At 40.6% G+C, this 19,025-nt stretch overlaps 1 pseudogene; it reads left to right on the top strand.

Annotated features, from left to right (window-relative positions):
• The first annotated feature begins 13,063 nt into the window (after positions 1 to 13,063).
• Positions 13,064 to 13,857, top strand: LOC101673949 (annotated as a pseudogene).
• Positions 13,858 to 19,025: the final 5,168 nt, after the last annotated feature.

Here is a 19,025-nt window from a genome sequence, read left to right on the forward strand (position 1 = left end):
CCCCTTATAGGCAAATTTTTTTTGACAGATGTTGTACAGTACTTTATATATATTTTCTCTTCCTTATGATTTCTTAATAACATTTTAGCTTGCTTTATTATAATAATACAGTATATAATACATATGCCATACAAAATTTGTGTTGATCAACTGTTCATGTTATTAGTAAGGCTTCCACTCAACAGTAGGCTAGTAGTAAAGTTCAGAGAGAGCCCAAAGTTATTCGTGGATTTTCAACTGTGCAAGGTGTTGGCACCCTAACTGCCATGTTGTTCAAGAGTTAACCATATATGTATATCAAATCATCATGACGTATACCTTTTTTTTTTTAAAGATTTTATTTATTTATTTGAGACAGAAATCACAAGTAGACAGAGAGGCAGGCAGAGAGAGAGAGGGGAAGCAGGCTCCCCGCTGAGCAGAGAGCCTGATGCAGGGCTCGATCCCACGACCCTGGGATCATGACCTGAGCTGAAGGCAGAGGCTTTAACCCACTGAGCCACCCAGGCGCCCCGACGTATACCTTTTTTTAATTTGTTTCAGAGGTAGAATTTAGTAACATATAACCCCCAGTGCTCATTAAGTGACCTCATTAATGCCCATCATCCAATTAACCCTTCCCCCGACCCAGCTCCCCTCCAGCAGCCCTTAGTTTGTTTCTTAGAGTTCAGTGTCTCTCATGGTTTGCCTACCTATTTTTATCTTATTTTTCCTTCCTTTCCCCTATGTTCATCTGTTTTGTTTCTCAAATTTCACCTATGAGTGAAATCATATGATATTTGTCTTTCTCTGACTAATTTATTTCACTTAGCATTATGCCCTCTAGTCCCAGCCAAATCATTGCAAATGGCAAGATTTCACTCTTTTTGATGGCTGAGTAATATGCCATTGTGCATGTGTGTGTGTGTATATATGTGTGTGTGTGTATACATACATACATATATACATATTATATATAATACATATATACATATAATACATACATTTATATATATTATATATATAATATAATATTATATTATATAATGTTTTCATATATAATATGTATATATGTATGTGTGTATATATATGAAAACACATACATCTTCCATATCCATTCATCTGTTGATGGATATCTGGGCTCTTTCCATAGTTTTGGCTATTGTGGACATTGCTGCTATAAACATTGGGGTGCGTGTGCCCCTTCAAATCACTGTTTCTGTCCTTTGAATAAATACCTAGTACTGCAATTGCTGGGTTGTAGGGTTGCTCTATTTTTAACTTTTTGAGGAACCTCCACACTATTTTCCAGAGTGGCTGCACCAGCTTGCATTCCCACCAACAGTGTAAGAGGGCTCCCCTTTCTCTGCATAAGTCACCAACATCTGTTGTTTCCTGACTTGTTATTTTATCCATTCTGACAGGTGTGACAGGTATCTCATTGTGGTTTTTATTTGTCTTTCCCGGCGCCAAGGGATGTAGAGCATTTTTTCATGTGTCTGTTGGCCACTTGTATGTTTTCTTTGGAGAAGTATCTGTTCACATCTTCTGCCCATTTTTTGACTGGATTTTTTGGTTTTTTGGGTGATGAGTTTTATGAGCTCTTAACAGATTTTGGATACTAGCATTTTATCTGCTAAGACATTGGCAAGTATCTTGCCCCATTCAGTAGGTTGCCTTTTAATTTTGTTGACTGTTTCTTTGCTGTGCAAAAGCTTTTTATCTTGATAAAGTCCAAGAAGCTCATTTTTGCTTTTGTTTCCCTTGCCTTTGGAGACATGTATAGGAAGAAGTTGGTGTGGCTGAGGTCAAAGAGATAGTTATCTGTGTTCTTCTCTATGATCTTGACAGATTCCATCTCATATTTAGGTCTTTCATCCATTCTTAATTTATTTTTGTGTATAGTATAAGAAAATGGTCTTGTTACTGTCCAGCTTTCCCAACACTTTTTATTTAAGAGAATTTTTCCATTGGATACTTTTTTAAGATTTTATTTATTTATTTGACAGAGAGAGAGAGATCACAAGTAGGTAGAGAGGCAGGCAGAGAGAGAGGGGGAAGCAAACTCCCCACTGAGCAGAGAGCCCAATATAGGGCTCAATCCCAGGACCCTGAGATCATGACCAGAGCCGAAGACAGAGGCTTAACCCACTGAGCCACCCAGGCGCCCCTCCACTGGATACTCTTATCTGCTGTGTCAAAGATTATTTGCCCATACAGTTGTGGGTACATTTCCAGGTTTTCTATTCTGTTCCATTGTTGTATATATTGGGTTTTGTTATATTTGGCCTCTCCCACTCCCTCTTTTTGCACATAGCAGTCATTCTTCCTTGCTAAATATTGAAATGGGGAAAAACTTTCTAAACAATTGCATGAATATACTACTACAATTTGTTATTCATTGTGCTTTTGAAGGACACTTGGAGATATTATGGATAATGCTACTATTAACAGTCTTCTACATGTGTTTATTGCACAGGAACACTTGTTGTGTTCAGTAAATATTTAGGAGTGGAATTACTGGATGAAATGATACAAGGATCTTCAGTTTTAGTAGATATGTCAGTTTTCCAAATTGCCTGTAACCAACTGACACTCTCATGAGCTAAGTATCAATATTTTTCATAACACTGGTTATTGTCAGTCTTTCATAACTTTAATAGCCATATAGTTATGTAGCAGTATCTTATGATTTTAATTTCCATCTTCCATATTTCTAATGGATTTACTGGTCTTTTAGACAAGCCTGTTCTAATCTCTTGCCTATTTTTTTGTGTGTGGGGGGGGTTCTCTTTTTTTTTTTAAAGTGTAGAATACAAGAGGGGGAAAAGATTTCTTTTTTAAACTGCATATTCAATCATGGTAATAATAGTTATTTCTGACTAATGGGATTATCAGTGATTTATATTTTCTTCCTTGTGCTTTTCTGCACTTTTCTAATTTTCTATACCAATTAGGTATTATTTTCAGAACATTAAGTGTTATGCCATTTTAATGAACAAAAACAATGGGTTTTTGCAAAAGACACCATCTAGGGAATAAAGATTGAATGCTGAACTGGTAAATTTATGAGATATTTGGATGATTTATGGTAGTGATTTTCAAATGATTCCAAATTGTTCTATAGCTAAAATTGAATAATAGTGCCCCTTTCCAATTTTCAGTGGTTTCCTATATCCTGTTCAATGCCTTAGAACCAAATTTAATACATTAAGTTTCCAAACTATACACACATCAATGAATTATTAATATGCCAAATAGGATTCAGCAAAAACAAAAGTTATGGGAGAAGTATGAACCATAATTAGGACAATCATACTTCTCTATCAAGAAGAATTTCTGCTTTCACTCCCATTATAACTCCTATTAATGTAGCAGCTTTTAAAATAAAAATATTTGCATCCTGCAAATCACAAATTAAATTAAAAGGTTTTAGATTTCTCATACTCTGTAAAATTAAGTATCAAATACTGCTTGAATAAAACTGTTTTCTGGGCACCTGGCTCCTCAGTTGGTGAAGCATGCGAGTCTTGATCCTGGCATTGTGAGTTCAAGCCCCACACTGGGAGTAGAGATAACTTAAAAATAAAATCTCTAAAAGAAAACTGTTCCCAATAGTGTGCAACATAAAGAATTAAAACATGATAACATGATGTATAACCTCAAAAGTCTTGGCATTTCACTGGAGAAATATATCAACCCCTTATGAAAGTGACCAAATACATGATAATGTATGAATGATGCAGGGGCTCAAGGAAAATAGATTTAGAGGTGGGACAAAGCCTTAAGAGAATGCCTGATACAAGAGGAATATAAACTTGGGGTAAGTATTCTTTCCTTATTATTAGGACTCTACCTGAGCACTCTGTCCCATAATAGATGCTATCACACAGCAATATAAGAATTTTAATCTAAATTTACGCTACCTTCTTACTGTTACCATAGTGGCAGACCCATGGTTTTATGATGGTCTCTAAGCTATAACTCTCCAGGACTCCAATCCTTTCCCTGCTGCTTTGTTATGTTCTCCATCTACTTTACACAAACAAATGTGCTTTCTTTTAGCCAAGGTACCAAGTGTATCCTTGAATAATCTGGAATATAATTTGAAGCAGCCCTTAAAATGTTATTAAAAATTAATTGCCAGGGCACCTGGTTGGCTCAGTCAGTTAACATCTGCCTTCCGCTCAGGTCATGATCTCGGGGTCCTGGGATCAAGCCCCGCATCGGGCTCTCTGCTCAGAGAGGAGCCAGCTTCTCCCTCTCCCCCTGCCCCTTGCTCATGTTCTTTCTCTCCCTCTCTCTCTCAAATAAATAAAATCTTTTTTAAAATTAATTTCCAGCTATCACTCTTAATATTTCTAAATTCCACACAGCAATTTGTAGTAAGTTTTCATAACTGTTTAAGTGGAAGTTTGACACTGAGAATTTAAAATGAACTGTTCCCGAATGTAAGACTCAATAAGCGTGGGCTGTCATGGAAGAAGCTCTAGGAATTTGTCTCTGCAGCTGGACAATATTCTATCGGCAAAATCTGCCTTGTGTAATCATTGTAGGATTCTGTAGTCTATTTAAAGACTTGCAGCTTCCAAGGGACAACGTGCTGGGTAAATTGTGGTTAGTTTTGATTCATTTCACCCCAATACAGTAGAAGCTGCACATCCTCCCGCCCCCAGCCCCATGGCAGGCAGCTATACCACTGTTTCTGGAGTAGCTTGCAGGAGCCAGACTGAGCAAAAGGAATTTGCCCACCGAACACCAGGGATCTGTGTTCTAACCACCAACTGCTGCATCTGATGATGCAAATGCAGACAGAGGTAGGCAGCCACTGTTGGCAACTCCCACCATCATCATTTCATGCTCCTCCAACTGAAGCAGCTTCCAGGAGATTTAAAGAGACAACAGTTATTTTATGTTCTTCCCTTTTCCCTTTTGCCCCTTTGAAACCAGACATTTTAAGATTAGTTACATCACAGGAAAAGTTAGAAAGCCACTGTACATGCCCAACATGCAGTCTCAGAAAAGACCTGAGAAGACCTTAAGTTACACATCAAGCTGATCCCTGACACAGGCACCTTACTAAAAACTTTGCAAAGAAATGAACCAAAACAGCACACCCTGGGGAAGGAGGAAAACCTGATTTACAGAATTGCCAAATTTAAGATTCAAATGTCCAGTTTTCAATTAAAAATCACAAGGAATAAAAAGAAATGGGAAAGTGTGGTACATTAAAAAGAAATAATAAAAAAAATAAGCAGAAACTATCCCTGAAGAGGACCTGATATAAGAGGTGGGATTTATTTCAAACTGGAAAAAAAAAAAAAAAACCAATAATGACAAAATAGTCATAGTAATTTTCTTGAGTTATTTCTGGTTCTGGCCTTGGAAGAATTAGTTCCAATTGCACTTATATTCCTTCTATAAACAACTAAAAAACCAGAAAACGTATAAAACAACTGTGTTCAAGCACTGGGCAGTACTCAGCATAGGGCTAGAAAGGTAGAAAGGTAGGCACAGTAGGTGAGCTCCAAACCCACTGGGACTTCCCCTCTGAAGGCATTTTCCAAAAACAGTACAGGAAAATGGAGGCAAGCAGAGAACTATCTCTGAGCAAAGAAACAGAGGTTGGAGTTAAGAGTTGCTAAGGAACAAAAAATCTGAGAAGCCCATTATCAGAAAGGAAGTGGCTACAGAGAAAGAATCTCCAAAATCTCCCTGGGGTTTTCTCTGGAGGTTTTGTTTTTGGTTTTTTGGTTTCTTGACATATCCTAAGCTATGTATGTGAAGTGTGAGGTTCTCAAAAGCCTAACAGAGAAAAGCTGTTAAGGGACTGAAAGCTGAAGAGAAATAATCAGGGATTTCACAGTACCAGGCAGACACTGACCCAGCCAGAAAAGAGAAGCCTTGGTCAGTATCTTTGCTATTCAGCTTTGACATCAGAATGCTTATTTCTTAGACGAAAAGACCATGCTCTAGAATTGAGGGCAAAATTGAAATAACCAACATTTAAAAAAAAATTTTTTTAATATTTTTTTTTTTATTTATTTGACAGAGAGAGATCACAAGTAGGCAGAGAGGCAGGCAGAGAGAGAGGAAGGGAAGCAGGCTCCCTGCTGAGCAGAGAGCCCAATGTGGGACTCGTTCCCAGGACACTGAGATCATGACCTGAGCCGAAGGCAGCGGCATAACCTACTGAGCCACCCAGGCGCCCGAAATAACCAACATTTAAAAACTTAAAACTAAGCTTTAATAAGGTTAAGATGGTCCACATTAATTTATTCACCTATAAAAATAAAGTTCAATACCCTTTTAAAGAAAATAAGATAATCCAGAGCCTCTAAAATAAGTCATCAACTGTCTAGTATATAGTCAAAAATTACTAGAAATTCATGGGGAACCAGGGTGACTCAGCTGTTAAGGGTCTGCCTTTGGCTCAAGTTAGGGGATTCTGTCGCACACTGGGCTCCCCGCTTGGTGGGAAGCCTGCTCCTCCCTCTCCCACTCCCCTGCTTGTGTTCCCTCTCTCACTGTCTCTCTCTCTCTCTTAAATAAATAAATATAATCTTTAGGAAAAAATTACTAGAAACTCAAAAAAAGAAAAATGTGATCTAGAGCAAAATGAAAATCAGAAAGAGACACACAGATACCTCAGATGTTGAAATTAGAAGGTATGAGAACTTAAAAATAACGATACGGGTGCCTGTGTGGCTCTATAGGTTAAGTGTCCGACTCTTGATTTCAGGTCAGTTCATGATCAACAGATCATGATCAAGGGTCAGGTCATGGGATCAAGCCCTGCATTGGGCTTCACACTCAGCAGGGAGTCTGCTTGAGATTCTCTCTTTCTCTCTCTTCTTCTGCCTCTCTCCAGTCTCCAAAATAAATACATAAATCTTTAAAAAAAAAACTATAACCCAGGGGAAAGGCTGAATATAATGGGTAAAAAGATAAGGAATTTTTGGAGCATTCTAAAAATACACATATATATGAAAAAAGAACCAAATGGAAACACCACAACTGGGGGGGGACTAGTATCTGCAATCAAATATTATTAGATGGGATTAACTAAAGATTGGACACAAGAGAAGAAGGGATCAGTGAATTGGAAGATAGCTCAAATCATTTAAGTTGAAAAACAAAGAGTAAAATATTAGGATAGAAACAAAGAACAAATCCTCAATGACCTGTGGAAAAATATCATATAGTCTAACTAAGTCTCTGCTGAGCAGAGAGCCTGATGTGGGGCTCGATCCCAGGACCCTGAGATCATGACCTGAGCCAAAAGCAGAGGCTTAACCCACTGAGCCACCCAGGTGCCCCATTTTTTTTTTTCAAAGCACTTAAGAAGTTTTATTGAAAACAATAAAATACAGAAACACCAGATTCTCGTTTTAAAGTAAAATTGACAGCATCTTCCAGAACCTTCCTAGTACTGTACTATTCTGGTCACTATTAATGAAAAACCAAGTTTTCAAATCCAAAATAATTAACGAACCTGCTTATAATAAGCATCGTTCTCATGGTTCTAGCCCCTACCCTATTTTCCTAAAATTTTACATTTGCACCTTATCAAAAATGAGTAGCAAGTTTTGTTTTTGTTTCTGCTTTTTTAAATGACTGATTAAGATTTGTGAGAACTGAACTTTATATTAAAAAAAAAATACACACGCACACCCTACTCAAACTCAGAGAAGGAATTGTTCGAAGGAATTGTTAACAAAATTCCAAATTTGATCAAAAAAGAAACTCACCAGCAGGAAAAGTCAATGAAGCCCAAACAGAAAAGAAATTCCAACTAGAAAGAAATACACCTACAAAGAAAAATCACACCTAAGCACATCACAGTCACATTATTAAAAACCAAAGATAAAGATAAAATCTTAAAAGCAGGCAGATGCAGGGTCTTAAAGAGCTATCTGTTCTCCATGTTCATAGCAGCATCATTCACAATAACCAAAAGGTGGAAACAACACAAGTGTCCATCAGCAGACAAATGGATAAAGTAAATGTGGTGTGTGTGTGTGTGTGAGAGAGAGAGAGAGAGAGAGAGAGATGGAATATGACAGCCTTAAAAAGGAAGAAAAATATGACAAATGCTACAATACAGATGAATCTGAGGATATCACACTAAGTGAAATAATCCAGTCATAAAAAAATAAAAACTGGGCACCTGAGTGGCTCAATGGGTGAAAGCCTCTGCCTTCAGCTCAGGTCATGGTCTCAGGGTCCTGGGATCGAGTCCCGCATCAGGCTCTCTGCCCGGCAGGGAGCCTACTCCCCCCTCTCCCTCTGCCTGCCTCTCTGCCTACTTGTGATCTCTGTCAAATAAATAAATAAAATCTTCAAAAGAAATAATAATAAATAAATAAATACTATATGATCCCACTTATATAAGTTATCCAGAGTAGTCAAATTCATAAAAACAAAAAGTAGAATGTGGTTGTCAGAGGTTAGGGGGATGGGAGACGGGGAGTTGTTTAATGGGCACAATTTTGCAAGATTAAAGTTTTGGAGATTATTTACACAATGTGAATACACTTAACACCAATGAACTGTACCCTTAAAAGTTAATAAAGTGGTAAATCCTGTGTTATGCATATTTTACAACAAAAATTATTTAGAAAAATTCAAAAAAGCAGACAAAAAAGAGATTAAATACAAAGCAAAAGCAATGAAAAAATGCAGCTGACTTCTTATTAGAACAAGTAGAGGGCAGAAAACAAAGCAAGGGCTACTTTACTTTTTAATTTAAGTATAGTTGACACACAATGTTATATTAGCTTAAAATATACAACGTGGTGATTTGACAACTCTAGACATGATGTTGTGCTCACCACAAATGCAGCTCCCATCTGTCACCATCCAATGCTGTTACAACACTATCAATTTTATTCACTATGTCGTGATTTTTATCCCCGTGACTTACTCATTCCATAAATGGAAGCTTGTGCCATCTACTACCCTTCACCTATCTTGTACATTCCCCTGCCTCCTTCCCCTTTGGCAACCACTAGTCCTATGTATTTGTGGGTTTATTTCTGCTTTTTTTGTTTGTTTGACTTTGTTTTTTAGATTCCCCATATGCGTGAAATCATTGGGTATTTGTCTTGATCTGTCTGCTATTTTTTCATTCAGCATAACATCCTTTCAGTTCACCTACGTTATCACCAATGGCAAGATCCCATTCTTTGTTACGACTGCGTGATATTCCATTGTACCTCTGTGCCACAACTTCTTTGTCCATTGACTGATCAATGGACACTTAAAGTTGTTGCCATCCTTGGCTATTGTAAATCACACTGCAATAAACACAGGGGTGCATATATGTTTAAAAAAATCGGGGTGCCTGGATGGCTCAGTGGGTTGACCCTCTGCCTTCAGCTCAGGTCAAGCCCCATGTCCGGCTCTCTGCTCAGCAGGGAGCCTGCTTCCCCCTCTCTCTCTGCCTGCTTGTGATCTCTCTCTGTGTTCAATAAGTAAATAAAATATTTTTAAAATAATTATAAAATAAAATAAAAATTAAAAAAAAAACAAAGCAAGAGCATCTTTCAAGCCATAACAAAATTAAAACTATCAACTATCAACCTAAAATTCTACATTGAGTGAAAATATCCTTCAAAAATGAATGCAAAATAGAGACATGGTCACATAAATGAAAATTTAAATAATTTGTTGCCTACAAATCTATGCTACAAGACATACAAAAGAAAATTCTTTAGGTTGCAGGAAAATGATACCATGACAAATGGCAATTCAGTTTCATAAGAAGGGGGGAAGAAAGCACTAGAAATGCTAAAGATATTGGTAAAAATAAAAGCGATTTTTAGTTTCTTACATTTTTAAAAGGTCAAATATTTAAAGAAAAATAATTTAAACAGAACAATCTGTGAGGGATGCCTGGGTGGCTCAGTTGGTTGGACGACTGCCTTCGGCTCAGGTCGTGATCCCGGAGTCCTGGGATCGAGTCCCACATCGGGCTCCCAGCTCCATGGGGAGTCTGCTTCTCCCTCTGACCTTCTCCTTGCTCATGTTCTCTCTCACTGTCTCTTTCTCAAATAAATAAATAAAATCTTAAAAAAAAAAAAAAGAACAATCTGTGAGAGAGAATCATATTATCTACAATTAATTAATAAGAATTAACAATATATTATACCATTTATAACATACACAGAGGTAATATATGTGACAATAACAGTAAAAGGGTAGGAGACAGGGTAAGTGGATTTGCTGTTTTGTTTTTCTTCAAGAACTGGTATGACAGAAAAAAATGCAATGAAATGTTGGGAGCATTATTAGAACAGACTTGCAGGCAGCAGGAGCAAAACGAAGGGCAAGAGTAAGTTCTTCACACCACATAGTAAAAGGCTGAGTGCTGCTATTCTATATTCTTTTTTTACCCTCTAGTCTCCAAAGGGCTGAAACCTAGAGACCGAGAGCCAAGTTCCATCTAGCTTCTTCTCAGGTTCATCCAATGGGAAGTACCATGGGATCTTGGAGGACAAAAAGAAAGAGAAGTAAAGTATTTCTTGTCCACTCTCTTCCTGTATCAGCACAAGAGGTTTGGCAGTGGCTCTATCCCCCTGTAACAGCAGTTTCTTGCTAAGATTCCCTTCCTCCACGACCCCAGCATTTAACCTTCAGATAAAAAAAGCTCTAATCCTGCTGTCACTCATTCCTGGTCACTCAATATCCCCTGTTGGTTCTCTTAACTGTGTGCACACTGCTGTAAATGGCTCCTTCATCACATACACAGAGGGAAATGGAACACTGGGGAAAAAATTTACACCATGGCATCGGGCTTACTCAAATTATGGTGTCTTGGGCATGGGACGGAGTACAGTGAGGAGAAAAGACTTGGAAAGTCACTGGATTGCTGTGGCAATGATAGATGGATTGGCGGCTCTGAAAAAGAGAAGCTCGGGGTCTTAAACTCCCAACTCAAGGCACGGGTTGAAGTGAGACGGCCTCCACGGAGTCTGTTATCCCCATGCGGCAGGGCAGCAATGACGGAGGACAGGGCACCTATTCTGTAAGAGTCATGCCATTATCCCTCATGGTCTCCAGGCACAGAGAAAGAGTTAAACTCCAAAATGGCAGAGTATTTACATGGCCTCGAAGTGACTCTCTACAGTTTGCTCATTGTTGCAAGGAGGAAAAATAATAACAATGGAGAAGTCAGACAACACCTTGAATGAGTGATCACAATAAACATCCCCAGCGAGGGGCGCATGGTTATCATATACTTCCAGATGGGATCCTTGAGAGGATATACCATGTACGTAGTATTCGTTCCACCTGGGGATCTAAAGAAAGATCCAAGGAAGGATCAGACGCAGCCAGAATGAGGAGCTTTCTACTTAAAAGAAAATGGATGGCAGCTATAATTCTTCAAAAATGTCATAAAAGACATGACATAAGAGACAAAGAAAGACTATGGAAATATTCTAGATTGAAGAACACTAAGTGAAAAAGTAAATGCAATATCTGATCCAAGACTGGATTCTTCACTCAAGAGGGGAAATGCTACAAAAGAAAAGATTAAACATTGGCGTAGAGATGGTAGCTTGGATAAAACAATTTTATTAAGCTTAAACCTGCTGAACTTGATAACTATACTGTGGTTAATGGGAGAGAATATCCATAGTCTCAGAAAATACATACTGAAATATTTAGGAGTAAAGGGTCATGACATGCAATGTAGTCTCAAGTTGTTTGGTAAAAGCATATATTACGTATACATACATATATATGCATATATATGTGGGGTGTGTGTGTGTGTGTGTGTGTCTTTGTGTGTGTGTATAGGCGGGGGGGGAGGAAATCTATGCATATGACATAGCAAATGAAGTTAACAGTAAGTGAAATTGGGTAAAGGGTACATATTAATTTGCTAGAACTGCTGTAAACAAAGTGCTACAGACTAGGTAGTAGTAGTATCGCTGACTTAAACGACAGAATGCACTGTCTCCCGGTTTGGAGGCTAGAAGTCCTAGACCAAGGTGTCAGCAGGGATTGGTTCCTCCTAAGCGCTGTGACAAAGAATCTGCTCCAGGTCTGTCTCCTGGCTTCTGAAAGTTTGCTCAAAGTCTCTGGCATTCCTTGGCTTGTAGTTACAGCACCCTGATCTCTGCCTTCATGGTCACGTGGCGTTCTCCCCATGTACCCATATGTCTCTGTGTCCCTTTTTCCCCTTTTGTATAAGGCACCAGTCCTCTTGGATCAGGGCCTAAGCTCATGCAATAACCTCCAGTTTAAAGCTTGATTACCTCTGTAAAGACCTTTTTTCCAAGAAACTTACCTTCTACAGTACGAGGGGTTAGGGCTTCCACAGATCCATTTTTGGTGGACACAATTCAACCAATAACAGATATACAAATAATTTCTATAGTATTTTTTTTAAGATTTTATTTATTTATCTGATAGAGAGACAGTGAGAGAGAGCATGAGAGGGGAGAAGGTCAGAGGGAGAAGCAGACTCCTGAGGAGCTGGGATCCTGATGCAGGACTTGATCCTGGGACTCAGGGATCATGACCTGAGACAAAGGCAGTCACTCAACCAACTGAGCCACCCAGGAGGTGCCCTTTCTATAGTATTTTTATTCTTGTAACTTTTCTCTTTAGTTTGAAATTATTTCCACGTAAAACATTTTTCTAAAAGGAAAAGAAATTCCTGAGGCGCCTGGGTGGCTCAGTCAGTTAAACAGCTGCCTTCGGCTCAGGTCACGATTTTGGAGTTCAGGGATCGAGCCTCATGTCAGGCTCCCTGCTCAATGGGGAGTTTGTTTCTCCTTCTCCTTCTGTTTCTCCCCCACTCGTGCTCTCTAATAAATAAGTAATATTTTAAAAAAAGAAAAATTCCTGTACAACCCAGAGAGTTACAAAACCTATTCCAGGAATAGACAAAGGAATATATCTCAAAGGAATCATAAGATTCTACCAATTCACATCCTCAAGAACCTTGGAATGGAAAATAAAGGCATTGATCAGAAAGGACAAATTATAAAATTAGGTAGGACCAAATTTATCAACATGAGTGCACTTACCAAGAATTCTAGATTCAGCTTCTTCTCCAAGAGAACACCAAATGGCAGATGACATGGGTGCTACAGGAGCGCAATGAGGGCCTGGGAGCCCTGGAAAAGGAGGCAGGGTGGTTACCATGGAGGCTCAGGGAGTGGCAGCAGCTTCGGGGCCCCACTGGAGGGAGGCCACAGAGCTCAGAAAGCGAAGGCCGACAACGAGGAGTGGATTCCCATCCCCAAGCTGGGCTGCCTGGTCACAGACACAAAGTCCCTAGAGGAGATCTATCTCTTCTCCCTGCCCATCAAGGAATCTGAGATCATGGACTTCTTCCTGGGGATATCCCTTAAGGATGAGGATTTGAAGATTATGCCTGTACAAAAGCAGACCCATGTTGGCCAGTGGACCAAGGGTCAAGGCATTTGTTGCCATCAGAGATTACAATGGACACATGGGTCTGGGTGTCAGTGGATAGCCACTGCCATCCATGGGGCCATTATCCTGGCCAAGCCTTCCATCCTCCCTATGCAGTGAAGCTACTGGAGGGAACAAGATCGGCAAGCCCCACACTGTCCCATGCAAGGTAACTGGCCGCTGTGGCTCTGTGCTGCCCCCAGAGGCACTGATGTTGTCTCAGCCCTGTGCCCAAAAAGCTCCTGACGACGGCCAGTATTGACGACCTCAGCCAGGGACACTGCCACCCTGGGCAACTTTGCCAAGGCTACTTTGGATGCCATCTCCAAGACCAACACCCTTGACCTCTGGAAAGAGTATGAGGAATTCACTGACCATCTTGTAAAGATCCACACCAGAGTCCCCATGCAGAGGACTCAGGCCCCAGCTGTGACCACTACATAGTTTTATACAGGAAAAATGAAGTGAAATAAAGCTTATTAAAAAGAAAGGAGGTGGAGGAGATGGAGAAAAAGAAGGAGGAAGAGGAGAATTATTCTAGATGAGGAGGAGGAGGAGGGCAAGGGGATGGAGGAGAAGGAGAAGGAGAAGGAGAAGGAGAAGAAGAAGAAGAATTAGAATTCTAGATTCAATATGTCCAGCAGCAAAAATCTAGGAACTACTCAAATATGCATGTTTTTGTTCCAACAGGCCTTGCTAGAGGTTCCATACATCATTACTATCTATCATATTTGAATTCTACTGGATCTGTTGCAATAGTTTCAGATATGTCTTCCTTCCACTTTGGTCCTTAAGTAGCTGTGAGAGCACCAAATGGCTCTAAGAGATTGTTTGCACAGCCTGATTCAGAGATGACCTAGACTGAGATGCTAAATTTTCCTAGCATACTTTGGAGAATGGGTATGATATCTTAACGAGATGGGAATGTTAGAGTTGATTTATTATGTGCAGCCTGCTTAGCCAACCCTTACCCTACAAACCAGGATGGCTCAGAAATGCATTAGTGGAGGGAGTGCCAGCAGCCAGAAAAATCTCTAGATTAACTGTTCTCTGTAGGCCAGAGATACTGATGGGAGATGCTGCCATAGAATTGGGTTCCCTGAACAGCAAAGGAAATTACCAACAAAATGAAAGGGCAGCCTACTGAATGGGAGAAAATATTTGCAATCACATGTCTGACAAAGGGTTAATATCCAGGGGCGCCTGGGTGGCTCAGTGGGTTAAGCCTCTGCCTTCGGCTCAGGTCATGATCCCGGGGTGCTGGGATCGAGCCCCGCATCGGGCTCTCTGCTCAGTGGGGAGCCTGCTTCCTCCTCTCTCTCTGCCTGCCTCTCTGCCTCCTTGTGATCTCTCTCTGTCCAATAACAAATAAAATATTTTTTTAAAAAAAGGGGGTTAATATCCAAAATATACAAAGAACACTTATAACTTAACAGCAAACAAACAAACAATCTGACTTAAAAAGGAACAAAGTATCTGAATAGATATTTTTCCAAAGAAGAGATATGGAAGACCAACAGGCACATGAGAAAGATACTTAACATCACTAATCATCAGAGAAATACAAATCAAAACCACAATGAGATATCACCTTATCCCTGTTAAAATGGCTAACATCAAAAAGTTAAGAAATAATAAGTGTTGGTGAGTATGTGGGAAAAAGGGCACCCTAACCTATGGGATATCCACTGACCTGTGATCTGAGGTGCCCATCATGAACTTTCTATTATTTAGAACATCATTCATGATCCCATCATAAAATTAGGAGTGTAAAGAATCATTCTTCTATTTAGTGGAAATGCAATAGATAAGAGAGCCTGAGCAGGTCTGAAAAGCACAAGAAATTTTCATGAGCATGGCTCAGAGTCCCATGTAGATATGTCTACTGCCCTACCACCTCTCTCTGAGCTCACATCTGTGGCCTCATGAGAATACCTGGTGACACAAAGGTGTGTACAGTATGCTGGCATCTGGCAGTGGGTGACCACCGAAAGACAGCTACACTCAGGGTTAGCCCTAAAACATAATAAAAGGAAATATCTCCAGCAGGTAGAACTTTGGGCAGTTCTTCCAGTGGTCCACTCTGGACCTGAGGTAGGAATCTCTGCTGACATGGGAAGTCAATGACAGATTATCTGACAGATCAGGGGCTTGGAAAGAGCATAATTGGAAGATTAGTGACAAACAGATCTGGGAAAGTAGGAATGTGGACTCTCAGAATGGGTACAAAATGTAAAGGCAGTTGTATTTTGCATAAGTGCTTTCCAGAGGACATCCACGGAAAAGAAGAATCTCACTAAATCAGTGGAAACAAGAAGGCTCAGCCTATGGATGTTGGTCAATCTCTTTCCCCAGCCACTCAGCATTTGCTCAGTGAATCCATGGAAAAAGTGGCCATGGAAGCAGGGATGTGATGTGTGAGCTCAACAGGAACTTACCCTCACCAAGGATGATATGACTGGAGTTACCACTAAGTGTCCAAATGGCCAATGGCAGAAGCCAAAACAAGACCCCCAGTACAGCGCCATTTCCCTGGGGGTGGAGGCTGAGGGGAGCAGTCAGCTACCTAAGCTGATTACTTAACACTGAACCCACTCTTCATGGAGAAGGGAGTGATTTGTCCTCATGGGAATTCACATTATTCGGATTTGCCCCCATAACATTCTGCCCGTTCCACCATTCACGCACTTACAGAACACCTTATTCATCACCACGGTATGCCATACAATATCATTTCAGGCCCAATAACTCATTCAACGGCAAAAGAAATGTGGCAGAGTGCATTCACTGGTCTTACTCTGTTCCCATCACCCAGAAGTAGGTGGCCTGACAGAATGGTGGAATATGGACTCCTGGAGGTTTAATGAGGGTGTCAACTAAACCACATCCTATGAGGTTGGGAAGTGTGCTATTGACATAAGATATGCTCTAAACCAAGAAAGGGTGGGACAAGAGAGAGGCACCTCAAAATATACCCAATAATCCACTGGTGGAATTTTTTCAAACAGTTCCCCTCAAATCTTGTGCCCTGAGAACTTGGAAGTCCTATTCCAAAGAGAGGAGGGTAACCACCACGGAACACAGTCAGGGCTCCACTGAATCAGAAATAAGACCATTTGGTGCTCCTTGCCCCACTGAACCAACAGGCACAAAGGAAAGGGACTACTGTATTAGATACTGATCCTAATTCCCAAGGGAAAATGGTTGCTGCTACACAAAGGGACTACATCTAGAACCCAGAGGATTTATCGGGTACCTCATAGTGCTCCCATGTCCGGTAGTAATTATTGCCTGACCTGGGTTACCTAGAAATGCCTGAGACAGGGATTTGGGAATGCTCTATTTATTGAAGGAGTGTCCTTCAAGAAAAGCCCCTAAGGAAAGGAAACAGGATAGGGAAGAAGAAAGAGCTGAACATAGATGTGGCCTCAGACAAACTTGCCCTGAACATAAACTATGCGATAGATTTCCTCTCTTTGAGGCAAGGGCACTACCTTGCATACCTTGTATCACTCCTTGGGAATGGCCAACTTTTGAAGGAAGCTGAAGGCATCCTCTACAGAAGGGCAGAGCTGTGGGCAGTTAGCAGCCCTTTATAGCAGTAGGGGACAGGTGTGCAGACTGGGAGAGGGGAACAGTGCAGGGCGTACAGCATCTACTAGGAACAAGGGGAAGCTGCAGCAGCAGCCCCCGCCCAAAACCCTTGCTCTGCTGGTAGGAATCCATAGAAACAGATGTACACTGTAGATGTGAGAATAACTGATTAGGCAGATTTGTCTGAGGAAGCCAAGCCTATAGGATTTGGAGCACAGGTGAAGATTTTGGCCTTGAACAAAGGGGACCCTCTATCCTCTGAAACCAGAGAGAATGAAATCTCAGGTTTAGGCAAACTGATAAGCAAAGGGTGAAAAAAATTCAAAACTCACCTAAATTTTATTAAAAGTCTACTATTAATACATGTCTGGCATATCTTAGGGGCCAAGACAGTGATAGCGTGAGACTGGCCTCTGATCTAATGGAGCATCATATGTGGTAAACCATTAGTTATAAAACAGTGTAAAGGCAATGACCAAGGAGGGGTGGGTCAGGGAAGTGTTATCTGAGACACAAAGAATTAATTCCCACCATGATAGCAGTAGGGAGTATTCTGAGTAGAGCAAAAATGACAGCCTACGTGAATGCCTGGAGATGAGGGAGAACACAACACAGGGAAGATCTGAAAGAAGTTTTGGTGGCGGGGAGGGGGGTGGTGGCAGAGCCACCATAAGATAAGGCAGAGCCATGCCTACAAGTCAGGTATCAGCACAGTTGGAAACCATCAAAGGGTTACTTGTGATCTGTTTGGTCTTAAACCATAAATAGGGCCATGGTTCCAAAACTGAAGGAGGTTAAGTAAGGCCTGGTGGCCTCAGTCTACTCTGTTAAAGGCAAAATCAATCTGCTCAAGGTGAAGAGTATGAGTGCTTGAGAAAAATGACAAAGCCTTCAAACAGCTGGTGAAAGAATGGGAAGTAGGAGTAGTTGAGGGCCCAAACTGATACTAAGCCCTGGAATTTGGTGCAGCATCAATCTGCGCCTGTGTGTGCTTGTCACCAGCAGAACTCGGCATCCTCTCCATTCGCCAAACATACATTAATTGCACCTATTTCAAGCCAGCTGTATCATCTAGGAAGATGCACGTGGGCTGGATCCAGGGTCTGTAACTTGAAGAGTGGATACACAGTGTGATACGGATGCACAGACCTTGAACGTGCTGCATATCAGAGCACAGGCTCTAACAGCAGGAAAAGGAGGAGGTCCAGGAGGAGTCAAATATACTAGAAGAATGTAGGTGTCAAGGAAATAGAAATTTGTGGAGCTCAAGTCCAGAAGAGAAATGAGGAAATTGCTGAAAAGAACCAAGTGCAGGCAAATTACCAGGTTGCATTTGTGAGTCTCAAGTTTTCGAGATGGAAATTTAAAAAGCAACATAGAGTTTAATACAAGTCACTGACCTGAGTATAGGGAGCTTCAGGCTGGATGCTGGGCATTTTGCATGGTTTAGTAGTTGTGGCAGAGAGGGGAGCCTGGGTGGCTCAGTGGGTTAAGCGGCTGCCTTCGGCTGAGGTCATGATCCCAGGATCCTGGGATCGAGTCCCATGTCAGACTCTCTGTTCGGCAGGAGTCTGCTTCTCCCTCTCATTCTCCTGTGCTCGTTCTCTATAAAAGAAAAGAAAAGAAGAAGTAGTTGTGGTGGAGAACATGGGTCAGGAGCTCAGATTGTTAGGCTTTAGGATCACAGTAAAGAGGCCAGAAGATGGTAATTCCCTTTGTATGGTACCACCTCCTTTCTGTACTTCCAGAAAGGAAGCATGACAGCGTGACATCCTAGGAGAAATGTTTAGCTGAACACCTTTCAAAATTAAGAAGCTGGCAAGAAAATAGCTACAAATCTTACATGGTATTCTAGCAAAAAGCAAGAAGCAATTTCAACTGGTTGGCACCTAACCAGAGTTCCTTTATTTAGTCCCTAGATTGAAAATATTAATTTATAACTGTTACCTAAAAGAACACTAGAGAACTAAATACTTAGGGACAAGAGTACAATTTCGCTTTGGATTTTGTTTTGGTAA

The sequence above is a fragment of the Mustela putorius genome, unplaced genomic scaffold (assembly GCF_011764305.1).
Source record: "Mustela putorius furo isolate JIRA1106 unplaced genomic scaffold, ASM1176430v1.1 tig00003976_pilon_pilon_pilon, whole genome shotgun sequence".
NCBI lineage: Eukaryota > Metazoa > Chordata > Mammalia > Carnivora > Mustelidae > Mustela > Mustela putorius.